We start from the raw sequence: 13,661 nt of genomic DNA on the forward strand, positions 1-13,661 counted from the left end.
TGTAATGCAAAAGATCAATACATGTGGGATTTAGTGAACTCATAAGATGAAATTATTTCCCTTAAAAACAGTACAAGAGTGGGACCTAGCAATTCCAGATGTTAAATAGCACAGCAACTGAACTGCATATGAGTTAGATTCTGGGAATATATACTAAGAAACCCAAAACACTAAAGAAAGAATATATGCAATATATTCTTGAAAGAATATATGCACCCTATGCCAATTGAAGCATTATTTATAATAGTCCAGATCTGGAAACAACCCAAATGCCGATCAGCAGATGAGCGGATAAAAAAAAAAAAAATCTGTTTTATAATGGAACAATAAGTGGCCATAAAAAAGATCTTGTCTTTTTCAACAGCATGAATGTACCTGAAGAGTATTATGCTAAGTGAAATATAAGCCAGGCAGAGAAAGACAACACAAATACCATATGATTTCATTTAGGTCTGGAATCTAAAGAACAAAATAAACTGACACAGAGAGACAGATACATGGAACAGACTGACAGTTGTCGGAGGGGAAGGGGGTTGGGGACTGGATGAAAGAAGGTGAAGGGGTTAACCAAAAAACATATATGCATAACACAGAGACAACGGTGTGGTGATAGCCAGGGGGAAGGGGGTGGGGACTATGTGAAGGTGGGCAAAGGGGGGAAATGGGGTGGAAAGAGGCTTTGCTTGGGGCAGTGGGCGCACGATGCAGTGTACAGATGACGTTTTATTGAGTTGTACACTTGGAACCGTATGGTTTTGCAAACCAATGTCACCCCAATAAATTCAATGTAAGAAAAGAACAAATGTGGAAATTACAGATACCTCTTGCCATCCCTAGCCATGTAGACATGGGAGGCTGTCTGTTTAAAGAGTGAATTTACTTTGTGGTGGGGTAGTCGATGCTGAGAAGCCGAGCGTCACTGTTGTGAAGCTGGGTGTTGTTGTTTTGCATCAGTATCTACAGAGACATATTGACAGTTTGTTCTTCTTTGCTGTGATAGGAAGAAAGGTAGTACAGGCAGTGCCCCATGAAGACTGCACAGGAAATAAATTGGGCATCAAATAGCCCACAGGTAGAGGATGCCTTGCCGAGCCTCTTTATCTTGATGTCTGAAGAAGATAAATTGAATAGGCATTTTCAGATTGTGAAAATGATCATATTGTTTTCTGAACCCTATCTAATGGGCCCTACCTAGTAAGGGAAGCATTCTCCACTCTGTATTATTTCTCAGGCCTTCAGTGATGAGCCCATTAGCTTTGAAATTAAACTGGCAGGAGAAGTCTGCCGAAGGCAGCACGACATTACTAGATCGTACAGTGGTGTGCAAACTTTTGTACCTTGTCCCCCAAGGGTAGTGCGTGGGCCAGCAGCATGGCCATCACCTGGAGCTTGGAGAAAGGCATCCTCTCATGGCCTACCCCAGACATTGTGCATTGCAACCTGCATTTTAAACAAGTCCTATGCATGTCAAACCTTATAAAGCCTATGGGGACACACACACACACACACACACACACACACACACAATTTTGATTCAGTGATTCTTGCATAGGACTCAGGAATCTGCACTTTTTACAGTGCAAGTTTTCTTCTGATTACATTATGAAGGAATCAGTTCACTCTACCCTTACAATGTGGGCAAATCTTTGAGAAAATCTGGAAGACTGAAAACTTAAGATGTCTATACTGTCAGACCAACAGCACCTTTATGTCAATGAGTATATGGGCTTTAATGTCTAGCTTTGAGAGTAACACTGATATCCTATATAATAAAAGCCTAATATGCAAATCAACCAGAGGGGGCAGGGCCAGTGAGCGGGCGGCGCCAGGCCAGCCAAGGTGGGTGCCAGTGGGCAGAGGGAGGGGATGGTAATCAGGGGGCAGCAGCAGGGTGATCTGGGAGTGGGGCCGGCCACTCGCCAGCCAGCACTGCCCCCCAGTTGGGCCACAGGTCGCCTCCTGCAGAGGTAGGCCAGACTGTGGCTTAGGCCTGCTCCCTGCTAAGCTGTCAATCAGACATCCCTAGAGGGCTCCTGAACTGTGAGAGGGTACAGGCTGAGCTGAGGGACCCCCCCCCCCCAAATGTACAAATTTTTGGGCACCAGACCTCTAGTATCTATATTCTATGTATATAAAGAGGTAATATGCTAATTGGTCCTAACAGTGTCACAGTCACTACCACTAAGGAGGAGGCTGCCTGTGCGTGCTCCTGGAGACAGGGTGGAAGCGAGAGGCGCCCAGAGGATGCCTGTGCCCTAGAGGGTGGGGGGTGAGAGCACATACCGCCCCCCTCACCTGTTCTTCACCACCCACCGCTCGCACTCAGAGCAGCCCGCCGCTCACCTGCCTGGGGAAGGAGCACAGCACAGCAAGCGGGGGGTTTCCATGCTCTCCTCCAGCGCCAGGACAGGGCCGAGCCGCTAAGTTGCTCTGGAGACAAGGCGGAAGCTGGGAGGCACCCAGAGAGGAGAAGGCGGGACCAGCCCGAGGCAACTCCAGGGACTGAGGGCGGGGCTTGAAGCAGCTAGAGAAGGCCAGGGGGGTCTGGGGCTGGGCCAGGCACCCTGGAACTCTGTGTGGAGAGATTAGGGTGTCACGGCAGGGCGGCGGGTGGGTGGGCAAGCCACACGATTTCATGTGCTGGGCTCCTAGTGTGTGTGTGTGTGTGTGTGTGTGTGTGTGTGTGTGTGTGTGTGTATATATACATGTATACATATATACATATATATATATACATATATATATATTTGTTTATGTGTGTGTGCGTGCACGCACAGGCACATACATTCACTTTGGTTTGGTTTTGTAAATTCTCTAGATACCTGTAAAGGTTACTCTATAGTAACAGAAACAAACAGAAACATGATCTTTTGTAGAAAATAAAGCTCTGTTAAATAAATGGAAACACTTCTTTAAATGTTGGAAGCTCCCTTGGAGTCTGTGAATGCCAGTAGAAGCAGCACTTGTCTCTGCAAAGTAAATTGAATGTGTTTAATCAGTTACTCCAGGGAGATTCCCCAGCTAGAATGCAGTGGGAGGTGACCTTATGACAGGGCATCCGTTTGCTTGCTAATGCTTGCCGCGCGCGCGCGTGCGTGCGTGCGTGTGTGTGTGTGTGTGTGTGTGTGTGTGTGTTTTAAGAAGGGTGGTGAGAAACGATTGATTTTGGGATATCTATGCCAATCTTCATTCGCAAGTCTTAAAGGGAAAAGGAGCAGAATATGAATTAAAGGGGAAGAAGGAGAAATGCATTACCGCAGGGAGAAACCCAAAGGAATCACACTGAGAAAATGTGCAGAAGGGTAAGTTTACTTATTGAGAGATATGTTTAATTTTTTAAAAGACAAATGTGTGTGAAAGGGTGCATCCCAATATGCATATGCAGCAACAGAAATGCAATTTAGAATGTAGAATGTCAAAGGTGGCAGGGTGCTTAGACCATTCTATGTCCATTTTTTTCTTTTACTTTTTAAATATATTTTATTGATTTCAGAGAGGAAGGGAGACGGGGAGAGAGAGATAGAAACATCAATGATGAGAGAGAATCATTGATCAGCTGCCTTCTGCATACCCCCTACTGGGGATCGAGCCCCTAACGTGGGCATGTGCCCTGACCAGGAATCAAACTGTGACCTCCTGGTTTATGGGTCAAGGCCGAACCACTGAGCAACACCAGCCGGGCTGGGTCCATCTTTTTTCAACAGATAAAAGATAGGGGCCCAGAAAAGTGATCTCACTAAAGATATTTAAGAACTTAAAACTAGAGTTAGAAATTAAATCCTTATCTTCTGGGTTTGTGCTAGAAACTTGAGAGTCATCCCTGTCTCCTTCCTCTCCCTCACAACTATTTAATCCATCCATAAGTCCTGCCACTTGGATTTCCAAATTTACCTGTGCCTCCCATTCTCTATGCTAGGACCTCCCAGTCCAAGCTACCTTCCCTGTCTCCACTGTAAGTTCCAGACACATAGAATGATCTTCATTTCCTCAAACCTGCCAGTTTATAACCACAGGCCTTTGCATCAACTATTTGCTCTGCCTCCTTGTCTGCTGGCCCCACTTACACTTTAACTTAAATGTCACTTTTGCATGGAGGCCAGCTCTAAAAGATCTTATTTAGTGTGTCTTCCCTGTTATTTTCTGTCAATGCATGCTTGCCATTTGTTGCAGCTTACGATACATAATTTTCAGTCTGTTCTGCAACAACAGATTGGTAACTAGGAAATAACTAGAGTGATCATGAAATTTATTGTTTAAATTCAGATACTTTTGAGAATAAAAAGGATGCTATTAATACTTATGCCAAGACAGTAGGCTGAAGCCAGAGCCAACTGGGAAAATCAGACAGGAGCAGAGTCTTTCCTTTTAATGGTATTCTAATGTGTGAGTAGTGTTTGTTCATAAGTGAGTTTTTCCCAGGCAGTGAACACCAGGATAATTGAGGACCACAGCTCAATACTTCACCAGCAACGAGAAGAAGCTCTAAGCTTGTCCACGGCACAGAAATGGTTCAGCTCTGCTAAGGCCAAAGGCTTTTCAGTTGATGGGCTTTTAAAGGAAGATAGGAATATTTTAAAACATATTTGTACACCCAGTCCCCCTCCCCACAGAGGTGCAGCCCCCAACCTTGCATGGCTTCTGCAAAGGCGCGTTCCACCTCCTCCAGCTTCACCTGCCCAGCAGCCCTGCTCACGCCACGCTCACCTCTCTCTGCTGTGGTTCAGCACCTGCCAGCCGCCTCCCAAGACTCCTGTTTGTGTGTACCTTTAAAATTCTCCAAAGTAGCTTGTCTTGTGGAGACTATCTGAGCTATCAATAAGGTTATACAGGATTGTTTGGGGTATTGATCTGGTTACAAAATTATATAGGCTTTGAGGGATCTGGTCTGATTTTTATTTTTTCTGTAAGCCACACTTTTGTGCTCATATATTCCATTGGTTTTCAAATATTTTTTTTTTACCACACTTGTAAAATATTATTTTGTACACTGTCTCATCACACATGTATATATATTCAAATGTCATATATAAACATATACATATTTATGCATATACAGGGGTGGGCAAAAGTAGGTTTACAGTGTTTGCATGGAAAAAGAAATGCAGGTTTTGATTATTAGAGTAGCTTTATTAACTCCGTATTTCATGTACTTACAACTGTAATCCTACTTTTGCCCACTTTTGTATACATATACATGAACAGATACATACGTTTACTAGTATATAGACACACACACAGTGCTCATACATAAACAGAAATGGTTTTACCCTGACATTTTCCCTTGCTATGTATGAGGGCACTCATGGGAAGAAGAGATAAGCTTTTATTACAAAGTAGAGGCCCGGTGCACGCGTTTGTGCATGGCCGGGGTGGGGGGGTTGGGGAGACTCGGAAGGTTGGCCAGCCAGCCCACCCCCTGGTGGAACTCCCGGTTAAGAGGACAATTTGCATATTAGCCTTTTATAACATAGAATGTTGAGTGTGAAGTTTTGGATGTATATCCAAATGGAAGTATATAGCAGGCAATTGGTGAAAGGTTTGAGTTGGGACAATTTGGGGTACAGTTCAACATGTAAGATTTGATGAGATATCCATGGGTGGGAGCAGAGACATGACAACTGAAACTTGGGAAATATTTATGTCTGGGTGGAGGCAGAAATAGGAGCCAGCAAAGGAACTGAGAGACGTTACTGAGAGGTAGAGAGAAAGGAGAATGTGGGCTATCAGGAAATCACTTTCGAGGAAAGGAGAATGGGCAGTATTGCATGTTTATTCGTTCAATAGCGACTGAGCACAAGCTCCCTGAAAGCAGAGCATTTGTTTTGCTCCCTTTTAATCACTGATAGGGAGTACTCAGCACACCAAAGGAACTCCCTCGCTGTCTGTCTGTGAGCTTCTGTCTTATTACAAATGCACACAGACTTTTTTTTCCCTTTTTTGAGTGGGAGAAAAAATTGAGTGCCACTTTGAATTTGGCACCAGGCTAAATACCTAGGAAGCAGGAGTCAATAAGAAATGTTACTGCCTTGAAGTCTTCTGGATCACGTGGAAACCGAAAACATCAAGGAGGGTGTCCAAGTTATTAAACCACAGACACTCCAGATGCATTCTACTGCGTACACGTGGCGTCGTGATGCTAGAGCCGCAAGTTTGACAGCCTCCTTCCTGCCTTTCCACCTGGCTCTCTGTTGGGCTCTGACTACCAGGGATGCGAGAGGGGAAGAAGGGACTTATTCCTTCTCTTCTTCTTCTTCTTGGCTTCCAGCAGGCTTCATGTCCGCTCCTGCCCCTGAAACACGCTCCTGTCAGCATCACTCAGGCTTCACCCAGCAATGCACATCCATTCCTGGAGCAGTAGCCGGGCCCAGCTCACACTTGTTTTCAACATGAGCAGGTTCAGCCTGCTTGTGCATGTCTCACAGGCATCAGCGTCGGTCATTATCCCACCCTCACGTGGGGCCCAGCCCCATGGGGCTCATTATCTGAGCTCAGAGGCAACGGCACGCACTGAGTGGTGCCTCCTTCTGGAAGCTCTGTCTTCTTTGTTCCTCCAGTTTGAAGGATGACAGCTGTTTCCTACGGTGTTACCTCCATGATATTTTGGTGTTTTCCTTTTGCCTTCTCAGTAACCTAGAAAACAACTGCATCCTTAGTTCTAATGTGTCGTCATAAATTAGCTCTGTCAAAATAACTGGTGTGCTTTCTGTGCCATGATTGGACCTTGACTACTATAGAGATTAGTAATAGGAGTGGTCCTAGGAAATAAGACACTCACAGATGGGCCCAAAGAGAGGTCCCTGGAGAAAGAGGAAGTTAGTAGTTTCCAAAATCAAGTGTACTATTTATACCAAGGAGACGGGCAGCGAGTTTTGAATTTCTGGATACATCTCTTTAATGTATGTGTCTGCAAAGACAGTGTTAATGTGCAGGGCTCTAGAGGATACAGTGAATACAAATTAATCCCAAGACAATCAAAGCGACATGATTGCATTATTAGTGATAAGTAATACCTATCAGATGAGTTTTTTGACTAATGAATACATGCTACAATTTCTAGTGCCTAAGTAGAGTCTAATTGTTGGGTTTAATTAAAATGCAACAACAATTCCACTTATGTAATATATTTATAACACTGTCTAATTATTTTCATCATTATTTGCAGAATCATCATTTTAGAATAAGGACTGTACAATTATGTTCTCAGTTGAGCTGTGTGTGTGACACAAAATGATCTGATGTAGATAGTGATTAGAGACCGCTGCAGGAAGAGGAAATTGCAATTTATCCTTCTGCCTAAATGCCCACCCCTTTCAACTATCTCTCTCCACTTATCAACTTGCTTAATGAGAGTTTCTGTATCTTCTCAGTTATATAGAAAGGGAATGCATGTTTTTATTACCTGGATTTCACCCATAGTTTCAGCTGCTCATCAATTCTTTACAGTATCTGTGTGTGGCATTTTATTTTGGCTTTTGCTACAGTCCAGCAAGCATGATTGGTGTATATATGGTTACTTTATTACTTTCTCTAATGATAAAATAGTAATGATGCAGTGGTAGATTTTAGAGGCAAGTACTATATTTTATAATCAGAAAATTCTGTTCTGATTTGCTTCTGCTACTGAATGGCTTGGTATTAAATGATCTTGGATGTAATTTAAGCTGCAATTTTCAATATTGTAATTATTATAATGTAAATATTAACATTACCTCATAATTTTCTGTTTTTACTAATTTATTGTCCAGTTATCATTTACATACAATATTTTATTCGCTTAAGGTGTGCTTCACAGTGATTAGACATTTATATGTATACCTTACGAGGTGATTGATCACTCAGGTAAGTCTAGTACCCATCTGACACCATGCATAGTTATTACAATATTATTGACTATATTCCCTGTGCTGTACTTTACATCCTCATGACTATTTTTATAACTGTAATTTGTATTACATAATCCTTTTCACCTTTTTTCTGAAGGATTCATTCAGAAGATTCATGTGAATACTATGCATAAAGCCTGACATGGAATTATTATGAAATAATATTACATTATTTTGGCACTAAAATCCTGAGGAGTTTATTTTCTTATCACAACCAAGATCAATCATTAACTTATGGCTTAGCTCATCTGACAGAAAACCACTGAATTCCATGCATTCACATATTTATTTTTATATTCCACATGATTTCTTAACACTGGAGAATCTTAAAATGTACTGAGATTAATATACCCAATGATATAATATAAGGAAGTTAATAGTCTATAAGCTCTAAGACATCAGAGGAAGTGTAGTTCTACAAAATACAGATACGATAAATCACAAGGAATTATTTGATCAAAGCAAATATATAGGAAGAGGCTACCTATATACATTGCTTTTTTTGTAATTTGAGGGGCACTATAAGAAGTGGTAGAAGATCCTGAACACCTTTTTTCTGGAATATTTTATATTCTGGTTTCATGCTTATCTGTTAAAAATTCAAGCAGTCCTGGCCGGGTGGCTCAGTTGATTGGAACATCCTCTTGTACATCAAGGGGTTGCAGGTTTGATCCCATTTAAGGAGTATGCCTGGGTTTTGGGTTTGATCCTGTTCAGGGTGTGTATGGGAGGCAACCAGTGGATGTTTCTGATCTCTCTCTCTCTCTCTCTCTCTCTCTCTCTCTCTCTCTCTCTCCTCTCTCTCTTTCTCTTCCTTCCTCTCTCTCTAACAATATCCTCAGGTGAGGACTGAAGGTGAAAAAAAAAGAAAAAACAACCATCCAATCAGATAGGACAGTGACCATGTGAACTCTGAAATAAACATAACAGTATCAAAAGTAAACATCAGTTTCTATCTCAATATTAACATCTTTTCAATAAGAATACTTATTTAATAACTATTTCACCTCTGAGCAACTTCATTGGATTAGTAGGAACTAGACATGGAGCTGTGTTGAGATAGGTACTGGAGAGCAGTAGGAAAGAGTATAAAAAAGGGAACATTTGTCTTTATAAATCCAGAAAATTGAGTCCACATCTAGCTCCACTAAAATGAATGGAGTGATAGTTACATTAGTTGAGCTACTAATCACTGGAGTGATGTTGGTGGAATTCTTTACCCCCCATATCCACATCACGTGGATCAGAGACAAGCCATGCCCACTGTTCCCTGTCTGAATTCCTGACCCACAAATCATGAGTAAATAAAATTAGGCTAGTATATTTTAGGGGTAGTTACTTTTACAACAACATAAAACTGAAATGGAAGTTAGAACCTTCAGTAGGGTACTGTGGTAACAAGCTAAAGCATGTGGTGCTGGCTTATGACTGGGTAGCAGGTAGAGTCTGGTGGAATTGGAAAGGCAGCATGGTTACTGCTATAGGAATTATAAGAAGGCCTAGGTGATGTGCTGGAAGAACAAGTAGTTAACCAGAATTAATAGTCAGTGTCAACAACTGTCCCTTAGCTGCCTGTGAATTCTGCGTATTTCCTTTAGAATAATTTTCATTAGACTTCCATTCAACCCATGAAGAGGTAATTGCTATGAGAGTTGTCTGTCCACCATAAACAAGTAAACATAAAAAATATTACATGAAGCAATGGTTTTCAGAAATTGGACAAAAGAAGTACAATACTGTGATCCCTGAGAGAAGGGAAGCATGACTCACCGAGCCTGTACCTGGAGTCAGTTTCCAGGCTGCAGTGCAGGGACGTGAACCAAAGCAGACTCAGCTGTGATTCCAACATGTATGTGTAACATACCACCATCCACCTGGATTTAATAATGTGCTGGGTCTCATAAATATTTTAATTCCTATTTCCCCATCTTATGTGCTATTGTTTTAACATGCTGCCATTTACATACATTATGTATACCATGATGTTTAAATTGTTTAACTTCAGTAGTCACTTGATTTCTAAAGGAATTGAGACAAATATATTCTTTTCTATTTGCTATTTATCATTTCTGATGCTTTTCTTTTTATTTTTCTTCCCTATACAGTTTTCATTTTGTATTATTCCCCTTCATCGTGAAGGAGCATTTTTTAGACTTCTGGCCAGCTGGTGATGGTTTCTCTCAAGTTTAGTTTTTCTAAAACTCTTTATTTTACTCTTATTTTTAACTGTGTGGTTGTTTTGGTTTTTTTTTCCTCTTCTGCACACAGACTCCTGGATTGATGGCTTCAGATTTAAAATATCCTGTTTCATTGTCTTCTAGCTTTCACTTTTTCTGATGAGGTCAGCTAACATTCAAATTGTTGTTCCCTGTATGTAATAACTCCTTCTTTCTGGAAACTTTCAATAATTTTCTTTGTCTTTGGTTCTCAAGTTTCACTGTGATATACTAAAGTGTGCCTTTCTTTGTACTTATTCTGCTTGAAATTTGATAAGCTTCTTGGTTTTTAAGTTGATGTTTTTTCACTATTTTTTTTCCATTAATTCAAATACTTTTCCTCTATGTACTCTCATTTGTGTCTTTTTGGGGGATTAAACATGTATTAGACCATTTAATATTGTCTTAAAGGTCACTGACTCCTTGTTCATTTTTTCTCATTCTTTTCTCTCTGTGACACATTACTTTATCTTTGTTAAAATTCACTATTCTGTCTTTTTAATCTCAAAAATGCTTCTAAGCCTATCTAAATAATTTTAATTTTAAAATGACCTATATTTTCCATTCTAGACTTACATTTTATTTTTTATAATTTCCATTTTTTACTAAAATGTGATTTCCTACCTGTCCCTGATACTTTTAAAATCCTGAGCATACTTCTAATAATAGCATTTTAAAGTTCTTTCCTGCTAATTCTAGAATCTGGAGCATCTTAGGGTTTATTTTCTTGAATTTCACCCTCACCCCCTGAATGTATCAGACTTTTTGCTTCTTTACAGGTCTAGTAGTTTTTTAAATATATTCTAGATATTGAGAATGTTGTGAAGACTGGATTATCTTTGTATAAATGGGTGTGTGTGTGTGTGTGTGTGTGTTTCCTTTCCAGAATTTAATTTACTAGATAATCACCTTGAACTAAGTTTAGTTATTTTTGTTTTGTTTTGTTTTTGTTGTTAGGTAACAAAATTTAAGTGGTGTTTACCAAAACAATATAATTTGGCAGAATTCAAACTCTATACTGAGCAGCAACTGAAATCTCTGTAGTTTATTCTGCCTTCCTTCTACTGTTTCCCTGTGAGCATTTTGGAGTAACTCCTACACATGAACAGTTCAAGGGTCAATCAAGATTTTGAGGGGAGATCATACTTGAATTATGGGCTCCTCTCAACTATATTTCTTTCTTTTCAGGCTTTCTTCCTTTCAATGTCCAGTCACTTTGGCAGCAGAGATTCTATGCTCTGGTATCCCAAGTAAACCAAGACTATTTTTTCCTTAAGATTAAGCTGTTTTTGCTGTGAGCACTGGAGGTTCTTGCAGGGAGGAAACCCTACACAGGCAGATCTCTCCCAGTGGCCTTCACTTCTTTTGAAACCCTCCAGTTCCTGCCTCCTTTTGTTCGCTCTTTAGTCACTTCGAAGAGTTATATTTCCTATTTTGTGCAGAGTTTATAATTATTATCTGTAGTGTAAGAATTCTAACATAAAATGCATTGCCATTAGCAGGAGTTGAGTTTTCTTCATCTCCAAATCTCCAGTGCTAGCAAGGTACTTCATGATTAATGAATTATCAACAACTGTATATTGAGCAAATTGACATGTATTTGTACAAAAAATGACCTCCTCTGGGAGGAAAGGCTGGGGTGGAAGACATAATGTGATTCCTTTTCACTGCCAGGTCCCCAGGCCCCCTTGCAACTCTTACAGGCCTAATGATGCCATTATAGACCACTGATACCCTTGATGCCTTTGGATCTCCCAGTAGTTCCCTCTTGGACATTTTCTCCCATGCAGGCTTTTCTGTTAGTTTTATAAACTTGGAAACCATCACTCTCTTCCACTTTTCTATCTGTGAATTTGAAGAGACATTCCAATTTTCAAATGAACCTTAGAGACAGACAGAAAACCTGTTCTTCTCACTTGAATAACACTGAGTTTCTCCAGGGAGAGAGGAGTAGATATATCAGTGGTAAATGTTTAAAAATAATTTGTCCATCACTTTGCCTAAGGTTTTGTTCAATGGAAAGGCTTTGTATCATTTTGCTTGATTTAAATGAATCAGAAGTTTGGGGTGAATTATGCTTTTGAGTTTTGTCAAAATCTGCCTTGTTTAGAAATCCGATTTCAGTTTCCTATTTTGCTTCCTCTAATTCTACCCCTTAAACTCTATTTTTACTACCCGTGAGCCTATGTTATTATATTTTACCCTGTGCTTGTCAACAATCCAAATTTATATCATTGGTTCCTATATTTATTTGTTTACCTGTGTTTCTTGCCAGTTTTGTCTATAATAGATTTATAATTCCCAGAGATCACAGAACATGTTAATCAACTTGCCTTGTAGGTTGCCTTACAATTGGATTATGCATTGAACTTCATGAAAATTTTAGTAATGGCTTCTGGGATGTAAAAAACATAGTTAACTTAAAATTAACCTTTTCCTTTCACTGCTCTCCCCTTTGAACTACCTGTATCCTGCCAATGGATTAACGTTTTTAAACCAACTCTTTCATAATTTATTATTTTATTAGTTATTCAATATGCTTTCAACAAGTATTCATGAGGACTTGTTCTCTATTAGTCATCATTCTGGGTACAGGAGGCTCATTGATGAAAGATACTGAATTCAGTATTGTGATTCAGTGAAAAATGGCAGAGAATATTGAGGCCTTCATGCCTGAAGGGAGGAAGAAATTTGGAATAGAAATAAACATGAATTTTAAGATCCTGGCAAGAAAGGACCTCAACTATGACCAATTCTAAGAAGACTCCAAGAAGAGACCCTTATTGAGTTACAATTTAAATATAGCTAATTTTTTAGCTAAGGCCAAACCAGGTTGATTTTCAGTCAGTGAATCTAGTAACATATATTTCCATGGTGGTTCTCCTTGGCATATTTGTTTAATGTCTGAACTAGGAGTGAAATGGGGAAGGGGAGAGAGGATGCTCTTTGGAGAGTGTTATTGTTCTTGGTGGATGATAAATCGTGTGGCAAGACATTTGTTTTCCCTTCTCTCTCTGAGACTGTTGGGTTACTTCTGATTGATTTATTTGGAAAAGGCATTTAGGGTCTACAGAAGAAGGAAATTGTAAGACAAAAGACTTTGAGAGACCCTGGGCACAAGGGTGTTGCTTTGAAGCAGTAGAAAACAGCGATTATTTCTGACTCCTAACATCCATTTACTAATTTTTTGATGACATGTTTCTAGTTGTCCTTTTATTTTTTTATTGAGAAGTAACTGTCTTCTAGTCTTCAAGCCAAATGATTCATCTACCCCTAGATGCTTGGGTGGAACATGATATAGACCTATTCAACCAATACATTCAATCTCTACTATCCTTGGTGACACAAAGCGGGTAAAATAGAGACCATCTAGGTACATTTCTGGAGTGCCTGTGGTGAAGGCACTCTTCTGCAGCCAGTGATGTCAGCTATACCTATACTTGAACCTGAAGCAGACTAAACAAAAGCCAAGACATGGAATGAATGAACAAGATTCAGTTCTGATGACATCATGCAGGCTATGGGACCCAGCCATGTCTGAATGAACTCTTCAGATGTGAAA

This window comes from Myotis nattereri (genome assembly GCF_964212035.1).
Source record: "Myotis nattereri genome assembly, chromosome: 14".
NCBI classification, from domain to species: Eukaryota; Metazoa; Chordata; class Mammalia; order Chiroptera; family Vespertilionidae; genus Myotis; species Myotis nattereri.